At 43.4% G+C, this 14,704-nt stretch overlaps 1 protein-coding gene across 5 annotated transcripts in view; it reads right to left on the bottom strand.

Annotated features, from left to right (window-relative positions):
- MTOR (mechanistic target of rapamycin kinase) overlaps nt 1-14,704 on the bottom strand; it is a 104,620-nt gene that overhangs the window by 47,243 nt on the left and 42,673 nt on the right. The gene's annotated exons all lie outside the window — the stretch shown is intronic.

Raw genomic sequence — 14,704 nt, 5'->3', positions numbered from 1 at the left:
AATTCAGAGACGCACAAATAGCTGGGAAAGGATTCCTGGGTTCTTTTCTTGACAGTCATCAACTTCCACTATGGCCTAGGGCAAGTCAGAATGTGTCATTTAAGCTATCTGTAAAAATTGAGATCCTGAGACTTAAGCCTGATGACACAACAGTGTGGCAGATTATTGAATTAATGGCTGTGATATGCTGTGGGTGCTTTGCAAAAAGACACCAGCAGAAGTGTGAAATATTAGTGTAACGTTGTCATGGGCTCCTGATTTAGTTCTCTCATCCTGAACTCTTTCCAGCCTGGTTAAATTAGCCCAAGCTTCCGCAATGCATTTCAGATATCTAAGGAGCACACCAGATGGAGTAAAAGGTATGCCGGCCTAGTGAAGATGAGCTCAAAACGCACTGAGCTGAATCAGACACTATTGGGCTCCGTATGCACAGCTGACCACACTTCCCAGAGTTCGTCATCAAGACAGGCCAGGTTAGGAATACACCCACGTCTCAGTGGGGACAATCAAAGAACATACCGCCTCCACACTTCCCAAGCAGGAGCTAGTCAGTGCTGCATCATAAAAGTGATAAATTTCTGCCACATTTCATAGCCTGATGATTTAGAGAGCCATTGGCAGACACATCACTCCCAGCACGTAAGACAGTTAATTACTTCCAACTTTATCTTTCTTGTCAACGCTTGCTGACAAATTGGCCATTATCTTTTATTCTTTAGCAATTAGCATAGCTCCTTCGTTGACAGCGCTTGGTACGTTTTTTTTTTCTGTGCACGCTTCCCCTTTGCTGTCCAGAGTAGAATGAAATGTTCTGCATTCCAGACAAGCCTTAACAAGGCACAATTTGCTCTTAGCTTGAGAGGTGGGGGAGGGAGGGAGGGAGGAAAGACCTTGTTTTAGAAGTGATAAAAATTCTGGCCCACGTACGAAACAAGGGCTAAAATGGGTGGTCTTTAAAAACAAAGCTGTCAGTCAACCCAGATTACTCCTTTCTATTCATCCTCCAGGGAGGTTCTGGAACGCACTGTGGAAGGTGCTCAGGCCTGCGAGTCTATATTGGAGGTTCACTTGGCAGGAAGAAATAGAGAGGCAACCCCACGGGTCCTTCTCCCACAACTGCCCAGATGTAGACGATCCCCCCCTCCCGCAGGTGAGACTTTCCTATGGACACTAGTACAGGATGAAGTTCTAACTGAAAGGGCTCTAAGAGTGAACACTCTCCGTGCAGAATCCAGATTACTGGCATGTGCAGCCCAGGAGCATTAGCAGTGAAATAAAAACACAAAGCCTATTAAAACTAGAGGTTCATACGTGGAGAGTTTCTATGTGCTCTCTCTTTTTGTTATCCATTGCAGAAGAGAGGGGTTTCTTAAATTTAAGAGGTGACCTCTCCTCCTCATCCTCCAAAAAAGGAAATATTTCATTATTTGTTTGTTTTTTTTAATCAAGCATTTTCTCCTATAAGAATTAGTGCGATGAGAACTCCTTAAATTCAACCTGTGTGCTCAGTTGGCAAAAGCTACTAACCAAAATGTTTTCTTTACTAGAGCAGCAGACGATATTCTCATTATTTGTAATGACACCTATTGTCACAGGACCTGGCCATCTTACATTTGTTCAAAAACAAAGACAGACCCAATTCTGATTATTTTGGATGAACAAGCAGGAAAATACGACAGAGGGATGAATGGTTCAGTTTCCAAAAATACCTTCAACTATTAGCCATTTGGGAAGGAAAAAAAGTCAAAAATATCTTTTAATTTTATTTTTATTTGAATGATTCACAGGAGAACAAAACAGGAACTCAGAGGTGTACTAAGTACAAATCAATTCTGGGCATTAAATAAAAGAGTCAAATATTACTTTGTAACATGTCCTTGGAATAATCCCAAAAGAGGAGCCTAGCTCAGATGTCATTTATATGACTGTAATGCCCAGAAGACCCAATCAGGATTAAAGTTCTGTAGTGCTAGGTGACGTAGATACAGTCCCTACCCCAAAGAGATACTGACAAGCAACAAAAGAGCAGGGGAAAGGGGGGCAGTCAAATAGATATACAATTTTTATATACAAATAAATATGATCGGTATGAAATTACATCCTGTCTCAAAATATCTACTTCCCCATCGGACTCTCGGCCTAGCCAGCATAGGTTTGCTCATATCTTGTAGGAATTAAAACAGAAGTGGGTCTTTGGCAGGGACCCACTTGCCAAGCATGCATTGGTAGGGCCCTAGCAAATTCCTGGTCCATTATGGTCAATTTCACAGCCATAGGATTTGAAAATTGGTAAATTTCACATTTTCAGATGTTTTCATCTGAAATTTCACAGTGTTGTAACTGTGGGGGTCCCGACCCAAAAGGAGATGGGGGAGGGATGTTGTAGGGAGGTAATGGGATTGCCACCCTCAGAGCTGGACAGAGTGGGGAAGAGGGGGTGCGGATCTATCTGCAGCCAGGAGAGATACCCAAGAGCAGCCCTGCAGGTAAAGAGCAAGTCTTGTCCTGCCCCAGCCCTGCCCAGACTAGCAGCTAGGAGCTCCCTTTGCTGGGGTGCTCCCAGCAGCACAAGGAAGATCGGATCCAACTCCACAAGCCTCCCCCATCTGCAGGAACCGCTGGCGCTGCTGCCCAGCCCCAGAGCATCCTGCAGCAGGGGGAGGCACCCGGAGGTGGGTGTGGTCCCCCACCCCCAGTGGCTGTGCAGGGGATGGACAAGTCCTGTACCTCCCCAGCCCAGCTAGAGGTAGGAGCCCCCTTTGCTGAGGGACTCCTAGGGACAAGGGGACATTGGATTTCATGGGGAAGGGCTTATTTCATGGTCCGTGATGAGTTTTTCACAGCCGTGAAATTGGTAGGGCATTGGACAGAACAAATGTCCATAGCTTAGTGGGGAGGCTGGGCTGTATTGCTGGTGATGTGGGCTTCACCCAGAGCTGCTGTCTGGCTCTTTGGATACAGCGTCTCTTGGGAATAAAGTGGTCTCTGCACTGCTGTCTGGCAGTATCACAAAGGGAGGACAATGCTGCACTGAAGGAATGACCAAGGAAAAACAGGAAGAGAACCAGGAGAGGACTGAGTCACAAAACCTAAGGGAGGACAGAATCTTAAAGCAGGTGTCACTGAGCATCAAAAGGAGCAGAGGGTTCAAGAAAGTTGAGCATATAGTAAAGGTCCTGAGACTTACCCAGGAAAAGGTAACTGGGAGAGCTCAGTGAGATAGCAGCTTCGATGGAGCAAAGGGGGCAGAAGCCAGGCTGGAGGGGTTTCAAGATGAAGTTGATGGATAGGAATTCGAAGAACAGTTGAAAATGGTATGTCTGATGGATTCAGAGGTGAAGGCACAAAGGAAAAGGGATGGGTAGCTGGTTGGGTTTAATTGCAGGTTTGCTGACGACTGGGGAAAGCAGAATATCTTTGTATTTTGGGGGGAACAGCTGTGCCAGGATTGATGGGGCAGGTTTGCAGTAGAAGTGAGGGACAAAAGAGGCATCCAGAGGAGTTGGAGAAATACACTAGCTATATAAATGTACTGATTATTTTATCACAATAGTGTCGGAAAGCCCAGTCAGGATCAGGATCAGGACCCCATTGTGGCAGATGCCATATAGACATATGAACACAATGACCACTGTCCCAGAGAGACTACAATTTAAGATGACAAGTGACTCATGAAGGGTAGGATAGAGGGATGCAATTTTTATAGAAATAGAGATGCAAAATTTTAATTGTTAGATAAATAAGAGTGCAGCCTGGTCTTGCCCGCCTCCCAACCCATCATCATCAATTTCTTGCAGATAATATGGCCAAGGTGGGTCTGGAGGAGAGAGCTGAAGGGCTAGCTGTTTATGGATAAATGCAGGAAGGATGAACCAAGTTAGTGGGCAGCATGGAAGAAGGTGCAAAGGCATTTGTGAGAAGCTGGTCAAGCAGACATTCCCCACTGCATGCTTCCACCATTTCTCTTCAGTGGACAGCTCCCAAAAATGCAACACACTTACTGTGTTACTGACTTTCTGTTAAATGTTACCTAAGTATAAATAGAGGCTTTTAACCACAAAAACCTCCAACGAGGCAGGAAAAACTCACATTAATGGTGGGGGGCGGAGCAGAGGGATCCACGGGGGAGTTTCTGAGCACTGCAAGTTTGCATACTGTTCTCATTTTTGCATGCAATAGGGGATTATATGCACTGGCAGAGAAATGGAGTCGATGATTCCCATTGGTCTTTTTCATCCCTATTATGTATGACAAAGAGTAAAACAAATCCCCATAAATCATCGTGTTCCCTTTGTTAAACTGACAGGTGTAGTTTGAGTAATACATGTTATAGTTCATATTATTCTGCAGAGCATTCAATATGCTATTTCTTAAGAGCAATGAACTCTAAGCACTCTGCTATTAAATCTTACGTAGGTGAGTGGAAAATGCTCTTGTGTGTGTGGGGATAAATGGGGTTCGGCCCTATCCTGTTTGAGTCTGAGTTTCTTGTTTATTAGATGGATTTCTGCCTTCTCTCCTCCGTTGGATTCAGCTTTTCACTCACCGATTATTGAAGGCATATTGACAGCTCATGAAATCACCATTACCATAGCTGACTGGAATGTGTTTTCAAAGGGAAACGAGTCATTTAAAAACAGACTCACGCCTCTTTGGAGACTAGCTCTTTTGAGGCTGGGGGGACAGACTGTGCTTTTCCTGGAAACCACACAGTAACATTAAAAGCAGCAGTGTCAACACCTTCAAAATGTAATTTTAAAATTAATACCAATGGAGTATTTTCTTTCCCCTCAGATTTCAAAGACTTACTGCTCTTACCCCTCTTCAGGCAGGTTCAGAGGGCCTGAGGCACTTGCCATTAATTCATTGCTCAGACACAGTCTTCTAAAATTCTATTACATTCTTAAGGAATGACAAGCCTGGTTTCCAGTTATCGCTGCCTGGGACTGGACAGAGAACGAACAGCGCTAAAGCATTCAGGCACACACAGAATCCCGAGGGACTAATGTTCCAGTCAGGCAGAGCCATCAGTAGCTTTTAGTCAGTGTTGTGACTGGGATTCATAGCAATTTACTGGACTAGAATCAGATGGATATTTTCCTTGTAGTTTCCAGAGAAAGATGATCTGCAAATCTTCCAGAATAAAAAGGTGGGGAAACATGCCCGAAGGCAGAAATGGCTTTGCTGGCCAACCTCAGCAGAAAGCAAGTCCCCTATTTAGCCCTCCTCTCAATAGGTCAAACGAAAACATAATACCACTATAGAAATCCATGGTACGCCCACACCGTGAATACTGCGTGCAATTCTGATTGCCCTATCTCAAAAAAACGATTAGGGGTATGGAATAGCTTCCACAGGAGAGATTAAAAAGTGCAGGACTATGCAGTTTACAGAAGAGATGATTGGGGGAGGGAGGTTATGATAGAAATTTAAAATCATGAACGGTGTGGAGAAAAAGTGTAGTTTACCCCCTCTACATAACACAAGAACTAGGTCACCCAGATAAATTCATAGGGAGCAGGTTTAAAACAAACATAAGGAAATGTTTCTTCACACAATGCAGACAACCTGCGGAACTTTGTGCCATGGGACACCGGAAAGCCAAAAGTATACCTAGGTTCAAAAAAAGAATTAAATAACTTTGTGGAGGATAGCTATTAGCCTAGATGCCCAGGGATGCAACCCTATGCTCTGGGTGTCCCTAAACCTCTGACTGCCAGAACCTGGGACTGGATGATAGCAGATGGATCACTCAATTGCCCTGTTCTGTTCATTCTTTCTGAAGCATCTGGCGCTGGCCAGTGTCAGAAGACAGGATAATGGGCTAGATGGACCATTCATCTGGCCCAGTATGGCTGTTCTTATGTCTTCACTCTGGGAAAAAAAAAAGGTATGCTCTTAATGCAAGATGTCTTCACTAGGATTTCAGCATGAGGTAGATAAGATAGTCTGTAGTTTTCACACCAGTGAGCAGGCAGACCCATCTTTTTTCATAGTGAAGACAACGCCAAGCCCATGTTAACTTTGCCTATAATGGCAGACTCAGTGGTGCATTCAATATCGGCAAAAGATTAGTGCCTTATACTCACTGCTTGTCAAGGTAAAACAGTTTGCAAATAGATCTCTGAAATTAGACTCCACCAGAGTCTTGTGTTGGTTCACTCAAATTACAGAGAAAACTCCATTAGCAATGGCCAAGTTTCTAGTATACACTGCGTTAATCTTCAGCCCGTTGAACTCAACTGAAACCTACTTCTCCTTCCTCCTTAACGTCCTCTGTATTGCAGGAGTTGTTTTGTTTTGTTTTCAAAGTACTGATTAATCAGTTAAGTTAATAAATAACATCTGCAATGCATTTTACCAACTTCCAGTTTCCAAATTTAAATTATTTTATTTTCAGAAGAATGGCCACCATTTATATTTTCTTGAGGTTTTCTTTGAAAAAGGATGCTGCCAAGGTCCAAATTATCTTTTTTATGTGAGGGTTTCAATAGCTTGATCCAAAGTGAAAAGCAAGACAAAATAATTCCTAATTATATTTTTAATCCTATACAATTTTTTTTTAAAACTAAGGAGGAGCTGGCTCCATTATCAGCTGATTACAAGCATCATGAGGGGGAGATCAAAGCTGCAGTCAGACATGGGGAGCAGCAGGAAATTTCTACAGCTCTTTTAAGGTAAGTTCTGTATTTTGTTTTAGTGTGAACATCTATGGAATTCTTCTATTTCTTACTTTAAAAGAACTCTGGAAATCTCCCACTGTTCTCTCTCTGGTAGCGTTGCTGTCTTCCTGTCTGGATACATATCATTAAAATGGCAGCCCGCAGCAGGAACACAATTTGGCAATTCATAGCAATGGAAGGGATTTGATATATGTTATTTTAAAATAATGCTCTGATTTCTCTAATTTCCACAATCTGATTTCATATTTTATATGGCAATTTAAGGCAGCAGTAAAAACCACGGCTTTTTAAAATACAGACCAGTCAGGCTGCAACACTGGAACAGTGTTTCAGTCACCACGGTTCAGAACAATTTAGATCCATTTGTGGCACCGGCTATAATCACAGAAAAGAATGAAAACTGAGGCTAAGTGTCATCAGAAGGTGATTTCACCCTATGCGGTCTGCATACATAATCCTTAGCAGCCAGGTAAGAGCAATGAGTTTGGCAAAGAAAATCATGGATTAGTCATGGCACATTTTGATAAAATCTAGGTTTTAATCCATGTTTCTGATTTGGCCTTGATTGTGACTGTACAGACTCCTTCCTTCCACCCCAGTCCTGTCTGACCAGGCATCCCGGAAAGCAATTCCCTTTCTTCACACTTGTGCATAGTAGCCAGGGTGGTTATTACAAGAACTGACCAGCTAATGTAACAAGACAGAGGTTACGGGGAGGAGGCAGTGGGGCAGAATCAGTAGTCTCAAAAACTGATGCCCATGACAAACTCACTGTCCCAATGAGCAAGGACTAAATACTCAAGTCTTCAGCAAATTGTTTTTAGTGTTCCTTAAAAGATAATGCAACTAATGTTAGGTTATGAATGCATCAAACAGACACGGTATAAGAAAGCAACTTCTGTATTGTAAAGGCTTTTCAAAAAGAAATCAGACAAGGATTGGGAGTGAAAAAAACAAACCTATCAACAAAGCTGCTTCCACCAGAAGGAAAAGCACTCAAATGCTGGGCTTTCTTCTCCTCTTAGGTTCTCCTGCATACCTAATACTCAATAGAAAGATTCTCTCTCATATGCCCCTGGTAGCTTTCAAGTGCTTCCTGTTCTCTGAAGGTCACCAACAATATTGTCTGTCATTCAAAATTTATAAGACCTTTGAGAACTCAGAAGGTTAAGTGAAAGCAGACAGGATCCCTCCCTTACCTTCTCACAAGAAAAACATAAGCTTTGCTTTAACAGAAATCTTTCAGAAGGCCCAAAAATTAATCTCCCTCAGTGAGTGGAGAACACACACTTGCCATCTTGCATCAGCCAGAAAAGGTTTCAAAAGCTTGGTAGGAAAGGCACATTGCTACATTAATGGGGATGCTCAGAGGCTATGCAAGATTAGGGAGTCATACTGAGGTCAGAGCCCTCTTCTCCTCTCCCCACTCATTGAAAGGCTCCCTTTCCCATTGTTCTGAAAGTTTCACCCATCTAAATCAAATTTATTTTTCCCTGTGCAGAAGTGCGGGGAGCTTTCCTCTGGGATTAGAAGCTGAGGGCTGAGGCTTTGTGGAAGCTTTGGGGAACACATAATCTTCTGACACAGGGAGTTGCCTTTGCTGGCCAGTTTCTCCAATTCTATGGTTTATTTGTGTTCAAGCATCCCCGAATCCTTGATTCAACAAACTTTTGAAAAAAAAACCCACCACAAAACATCTCCACCAAGCCACTAAAAATCATTCCCATGCTTGGGAAAAAATGTTTGCGGAAACCAATGTCAGCAAGGAGTTGTTTTCAATAATCATTGCAGTGATTGACTGTTCAGAGCCCATGCCAATCCCCCTTCATCTTTCCAGTGAAGTCTCACCGCATCGCTTACAGGCCCTGAAGTTGGCTGGATTCCCAGTGTTGATATAAAAGCCTGCACACAGCTTCCTGCTGATGTAGGGAGACGCCGTGGAAACCATAACAGAATTCTCAGCCAACCCTGTTGGATATGCTGCAGAAAGTCTCCATCTCGCTATCTCCTGCCCTTTAATAAGTGAGATTTAATAAAGGTAGAGAAGGAAAATAGCAAGGGGAAACATCTAGGGGAAAAAGGCAAGACCAGAGATAGAGTTTTTAGGCATCAGATATGCAAGGAAAGAACACTGCCAAGGTAGTATAAATATCACATGCCATTCCAGGAGTTATACCAATGATCTTTTAAAAATCAGATCTCCCATCACATACTTTAGTAATTAAAGCTAATAAAGGCAGTAAGTCTTTCCACATCTTAGTTTTTATTCTTAGGAACTGCATTTCTATTGTGCTGCTTTGTTTTTGCAACCATAATAATGGAATATATTTACTGGCTGAAGCAACAAAGACTGTTGAGGTATCTGTCCTTACTCATCATCAGTAAAATCAGGACGCAGTAATGGGAATAGATTTATATCTCCCTGAAATAATTCTTCCATCAGTTTTGTGACTCCAGCCTGGAGGTCTGCAGTAGTCTATTCTCTCCTCTATTGGATACATTCTCTATTATGAGTTACGTAACCAAATCACTCGGACAGTCAACAATTCTATTTGACTTTAATAAGAAATCAGTTACTAATTGTGAGCTGCTGAGTTAAAAACAATGAACATGAGCATACTACATACAGACTTATTATACATCTGGAGGAAATACACACATCCCTAAGGATCCTTTGCTAGGGATAGATTTCCTGGAATTTGCCAGCAGTGAAGAATCTAATAAGCACCTTGTCAATCACGGTAGGCAACAACAGTGGGTTAGGTCCCTAAAAGCATTTACCAGCTGCATGTTATGTGCTCTGCAGTGACTGACTACCAATTAGCCACGGGGCACTGAGTTTGCCTTCTAGTCTTAGCTTCACCCATTTTGAACTTGTACACCTGCTAGAACAGCTCCCCAGAGGAAGGAGTAGCTTAAGCCCAACACTGATTTAATCTATCCCACCAGGTATAGGAGATAGCTACTTCTAATTAGAAAACACTAATATACTCCTAATTATGTAACACCAGCTAGTGATATAAGCCCTGTTTGCATAGGGAATGGCACCAGGCCAGATATAACCATATTCAGAAACAATTGTGGCTAACAGGATTCCAGTGTTATTTCCCTATCTGGTGTGGAAAGGGATTGGTCATCTGCTGGGCACATGGTACAGCATCATGGTATTGAATACCAGGGAAAGGGGACTGGATGGGTTAATTTACAACATGGTTTGGCTAGCAAAGATCCCTAAAACAAGCAAGCAAGCAATGCAGGGTCTATACATGTCAAGGAAATCATGCAAGAACCATGCTAGCAACAGCTACGTTTAAGCACAGCTGTAGCTAGAACATTTCTGATCACAGTGATCACAGGTGTTCTGGTCCTAGGTAAGAATTCAGGGAAAGCAAGATCAAAGCCTGAGACATGCTAAAAGCCAAATGCTTTTTTGCCCATCTGTTCAGATCTCTGCAGAAATTCTGAAGTAATTTTCTTCCTTTCATGGCTCTTTAATCTCCAGGTGATACGGCACTAAGAACACGAAAAGTCAAGAAAGCAGAAAAAGCCAGTGATGGGAAAATTAACATTTCTGCACAAGAAGGGGATGAATACACACAGTTTGCATCAAGACCACCCTCAGAAAAGTTGTATGTCTGAGAAGAACCCATATATCCCTCTCTCAGCTCTGAGCCTGTGTCACATGCTCTAATTATTAACTGCACTGCAGCACCAGTGAAACATGTCCAAGACCTCACTTTCCCATAGTGGAAGCTAAATATTTTTAGGAGAAAAAAAATACACAGCGATCCTGTTATTCCTAACCACAAAGCACTGCCAGGTAGAACTCTCCTGAGATGGGGCCATCAGCTGGGAGTTTAGTTCTCAAGATCCTGGTTATTCTCATAGTAGGCTCACTGCATCTCCAGACATTTGCCAAAAGCCCCCACCTCTCAAGCACACAGATCTACATGCCTGACTTGTGCTTTTCTTTCATTCAAAGTACATTCAATCAATGGCTGATTCTGTTATGGGGCTTGTGCATTATCTCCTTCCGTAATTTAACCAATTAAAGGGCCATACACAAGGGCTTCTCTACAAACCAACATTTGCAGTGAAAAGGAATCCTGCTAGGAGTGTTCTTTTATGACCCGTTCTGCTAAGAGGAGGAAAAAAGGGGAAAAACCCACAGTTTTAGACAAACAGATTCTCAATTCCAGTGTGAAATCTTTTCATTTTGGAAAAGAGAAAAGAATGCAACAGAACAAAGAAAATAAACCTGGAAACTGCCCAGGAGTTTGGAGAAGAGCTCCCCTCACTCATGAGTTGTACCCAGTACACTCCACACTTCCAATATACAGACAGTCTCCTCTTTATGGGATTCTCCAATAAGTGATAGTGGTACCAGCCTCTAATATACAGGATACCCCCTTGGCACTGAGCAGCAGCAGCTGCCGCTGCTTTAGAGATTGCTACTCAGTTTTTCAAACTCGTCTTTCAAATATTTACTAAGAAAGCAAGCCCAAGTAAAGTTAAGAACTGAGCTTCTCCCCTAAAAGCTCACAACTCCTGTCTAAATCTCCCTCAGATGTAATGAAGGCAATTTTCCTAGGATTGCCCTCTTCTCTGTTCTTGTCTACCAACACTTGTTCCTTATTAGCTCCTGTACAGCATAGACACCAAAGTGCTTTAGCAAACGCAGTATCACCCCCATTTAAAGACAGGGAAACGGAGTCAAAAGAGTGATGAAGTAACTTGCCACAGAGGGGAGAGCCCTGGGGCAGGACCAGAAATAAAACCTAGGTCTCCTGTCTTCTAGTCTAATGCCTTCACACTGGATCAGTTTCTCCTCTGTATTAGAACTCCTGACTGAAGGCAAGAATTTGTCCGAACATTGGGTCCTTTTATTACTTCAATGCTGAAAGCAGGAGGATGTATTTCAGTGTCCCTTGGGGACTGCAAGTGCCCCTCCACTGCCTATACCCTGTCCCCAGTTTTTGAGATACATATACTGTGGTGGCCATAAAGATGTAGTCAGGAGCTAAGAGCATTTGAAAATGAAAATGAACTTCAGGGAGGCAGAGCAGCAGCAAAGGTGGGCCATGTCCCTTTGTCAGAGGGTAGCACATCATTGACAGGCCTCACTTCTATTTTCGGACTGACCACCCCGATCAGCTTTCAAAACTGCTTAGAAAAAATAAAAGGCTGTTAGAATTCCAAAAGAACGCCAAGGGTTTGACCACAGCAGGGACACAAGTGGGAGTGTGCTTTTTTATTTTGTGTGTGTGGAGGGAGAGAGAGAGAAACAAGAACCCAGCTTACTCCACTATTGGTCTCTGCTTTTGACAAAAATGTTTCTCATCACACACAGCCTGACAAGAATTTGCCCCCAGGGAAAGACAGAAGCTCTGGCTAGAAGAGGGCTCAGACAGGATTACATGCAGAACAAAAAAGTCAGGCTTTTGGTCTGCATGTGGGGCACATGCTCGTTTGTGGTATACAACACAATTTTGCTATGGAAGGCTCTTGAAATGCCAGCAACAGAAAACAAGCAACAGCCAACGCACTCATGAGGAGAGGGAGCCGCTGTACTTTCAAAGAAAAATACCTGTCACTCCCAACTGACAGAGTCTGGTGTCATCTCAGGTCACTGGAAACATGTGGGAGCCTTGCCTGCTGATGCCTCAGATGGCAGGGGTGTGCCCTGAGCACAGCACACAAGAGGGGTCAACCACCAAGATACCCATGCTACTTGCTCAGAGATCTTTACCCCTGCTCTCGGGCGTCTGCAGCAATGTGTCACCATGCTTCATCTCTGCAAACGCTCTGATGCTTTCATCTTCCCACTTTCTGAGCCCTGCCAGGACACCATTGTTGCTTTGCTGAAAAGTTACTAGCTGGCTCGGACGTTCATCCATCCCTACAAACAAAACCTCTAGCAGTAAGTTTAACAAGGCTGAGAAGTAAAAGCTGAGTGCTGGAGCAAGTTACATTTCCATAGGTCCAAGATGCATCAGGGACTAGTAAGGTTTTACTTAGGATAATTGCTTTATCACCATGTATCCTAGCTCTTTCTTAGACCAGTGACAGGTTTCAGAGTAGCAGCTGTGTTAGTCTGTTTCCGTAAAAAGAAAAGGAGTACTTGTGGCACCTTAGAGACTAACAGTGAGTGTCTTCCACGTGGGACAAGATGGCTCAATTGTGTCTTTCACACTTTCTTCCTACCAAGCAAAAGCGAGACTAATCTAATCGCCTTTTATGATGAGATTACTGGTTCTGTGGATGAAGGGAAAGCAGTGGATGTATTGTATCTTGACTTTAGCAAAGCTTTTGACACGGTCTCCCACAGTATTCTTGTCAGCAAGTTAAAGAAGTACGGGCTGGATGAATGCACTATAAGGTGGGTAGAAAGTTGGCTAGATTGTCGGGCTCAACGGGTAGTGATCAATGGCTCCATGTCTAGTTGGCAGCCGGTGTCAAGTGGAGTGCCCCAGGGGTCGGTCCTGAGGCCGGTTTTGTTCAATATCTTCATAAATGATCTGGAGGATGGTGTGGATTGCACTCTCAGCAAATTTGCGGATGATACTAAACTGGGAGGAGTGGTAGATACGCTGGAGGGCAGGGATAGGATACAGAGGGACCTAGACAAATTGGAGGATTGGGCCAAAAGAAATCTGATGAGGTTCAATAAGGATGAGTGCAGGGTCCTGCACTTAGGATGGAAGAACCCAATGCACAGCTACAGACTAGGGACCGAATGGCTAGGCAGCAGTTCTGCGGAAAAGGACCTAGGGGTGACAGTGGACGAGAGGCTGGATATGGGTCAGCAGTGTGCCCTTGTTGCCAAGGCCAATGGCATTTTGGGATGTATAAGTAGGGGCATAGCGAGCAGATCGAGGGACGTGATCGTCCCCCTCTATTCGACATTGGTGAGGCCTCATCTGGAGTACTGTGTCCAGTTTTGGGCCCCACACTACAAGAAGGATGTGGATAAATTGGAAAGAGTCCAGCGAAGGGCAACAAAAACGATTAGGGGTCTGGAACACATGACTTATGAGGAGAGGCTGAGGGAACTGGGATTGTTTAGTCTGCGGAAGAGAAGAATGAGGGGGGATTTGATAGCTGCTTTCAACTACCTGAGAGGTGGTTCCAGAGAGGATGGTTCTAGACTATTCTCAGTGGTGGAAGAGGACAGAACAAGGAGTAATGGTCTCAAGTTGCAGTGGGGGAGGTTTAGGTTGGATATTAGGAAAAACTTTTTCACTAGGAGGGTGGTGAAACACTGGAATGCGTTGCCTAGGGAGGTGGTGGAATCTCCTTCCTTAGAAGTTTTTAAGGTCAGGCTTGACAAAGCCCTGGCTGGGATGATTTAATTGGGGATGGGTCCTGCTTTTGAGCAGGGGGTTGGACTAGATGACCTCCTGAGGTCCCTTCCAACCCTGATATTCTATGATTGTATGACTGATTGATATTTTTAAAAAACAGGCATCCATTGGAGCAGCCAGACTGAATCAACCGCGTGCTCCATCTATTCCGTTATCCTGCCTCCGACAGCAGCCAGGACAGATGCTTCAGAGGAAGGAGTAACAATCCTTGTGGACGACAATTATGGAATAATCTGTCGTAGGGAAAGTTTCTCCCTAATCCCAACAGCTAATGCGTGGTTTACATCCTGAACTATGAGGGTTTAATATGATTATTTTTAATCCTATATTATATATAAAACTTTGGATGCTCTACTTCTCCACATAAATGTCTAATTCTTTTTCAAAAACCTGATCGAATTCTGGCCTCAATATCAGCTCACTGGGTTAATCATATGTTGGGTAAAAAAGGAATTCCTTTTGTCATTGTTATATTTGCTGCTTTTCAATGTCTCAGAATGTCCCATGTTCTTGTATTATGAGAAAGGGTAAAAAGAGGCACATGATTTTCCTGCTCTATACAGTTATCATTCTATACACCCTCTTAGTCATCTCCTCTCTAAAGTGAACAGTTCCAAATCCTACAAGAGACATACTCCAGGAATGACAGATCCTCTG

This window comes from Eretmochelys imbricata, chromosome 18 (genome assembly GCF_965152235.1).
Source record: "Eretmochelys imbricata isolate rEreImb1 chromosome 18, rEreImb1.hap1, whole genome shotgun sequence".
Lineage (NCBI taxonomy): Eukaryota > Metazoa > Chordata > Testudines > Cheloniidae > Eretmochelys > Eretmochelys imbricata.
Note: the sequence above shows the minus strand (reverse complement) of the source record. Positions and strands in the feature narration are given on the sequence as shown.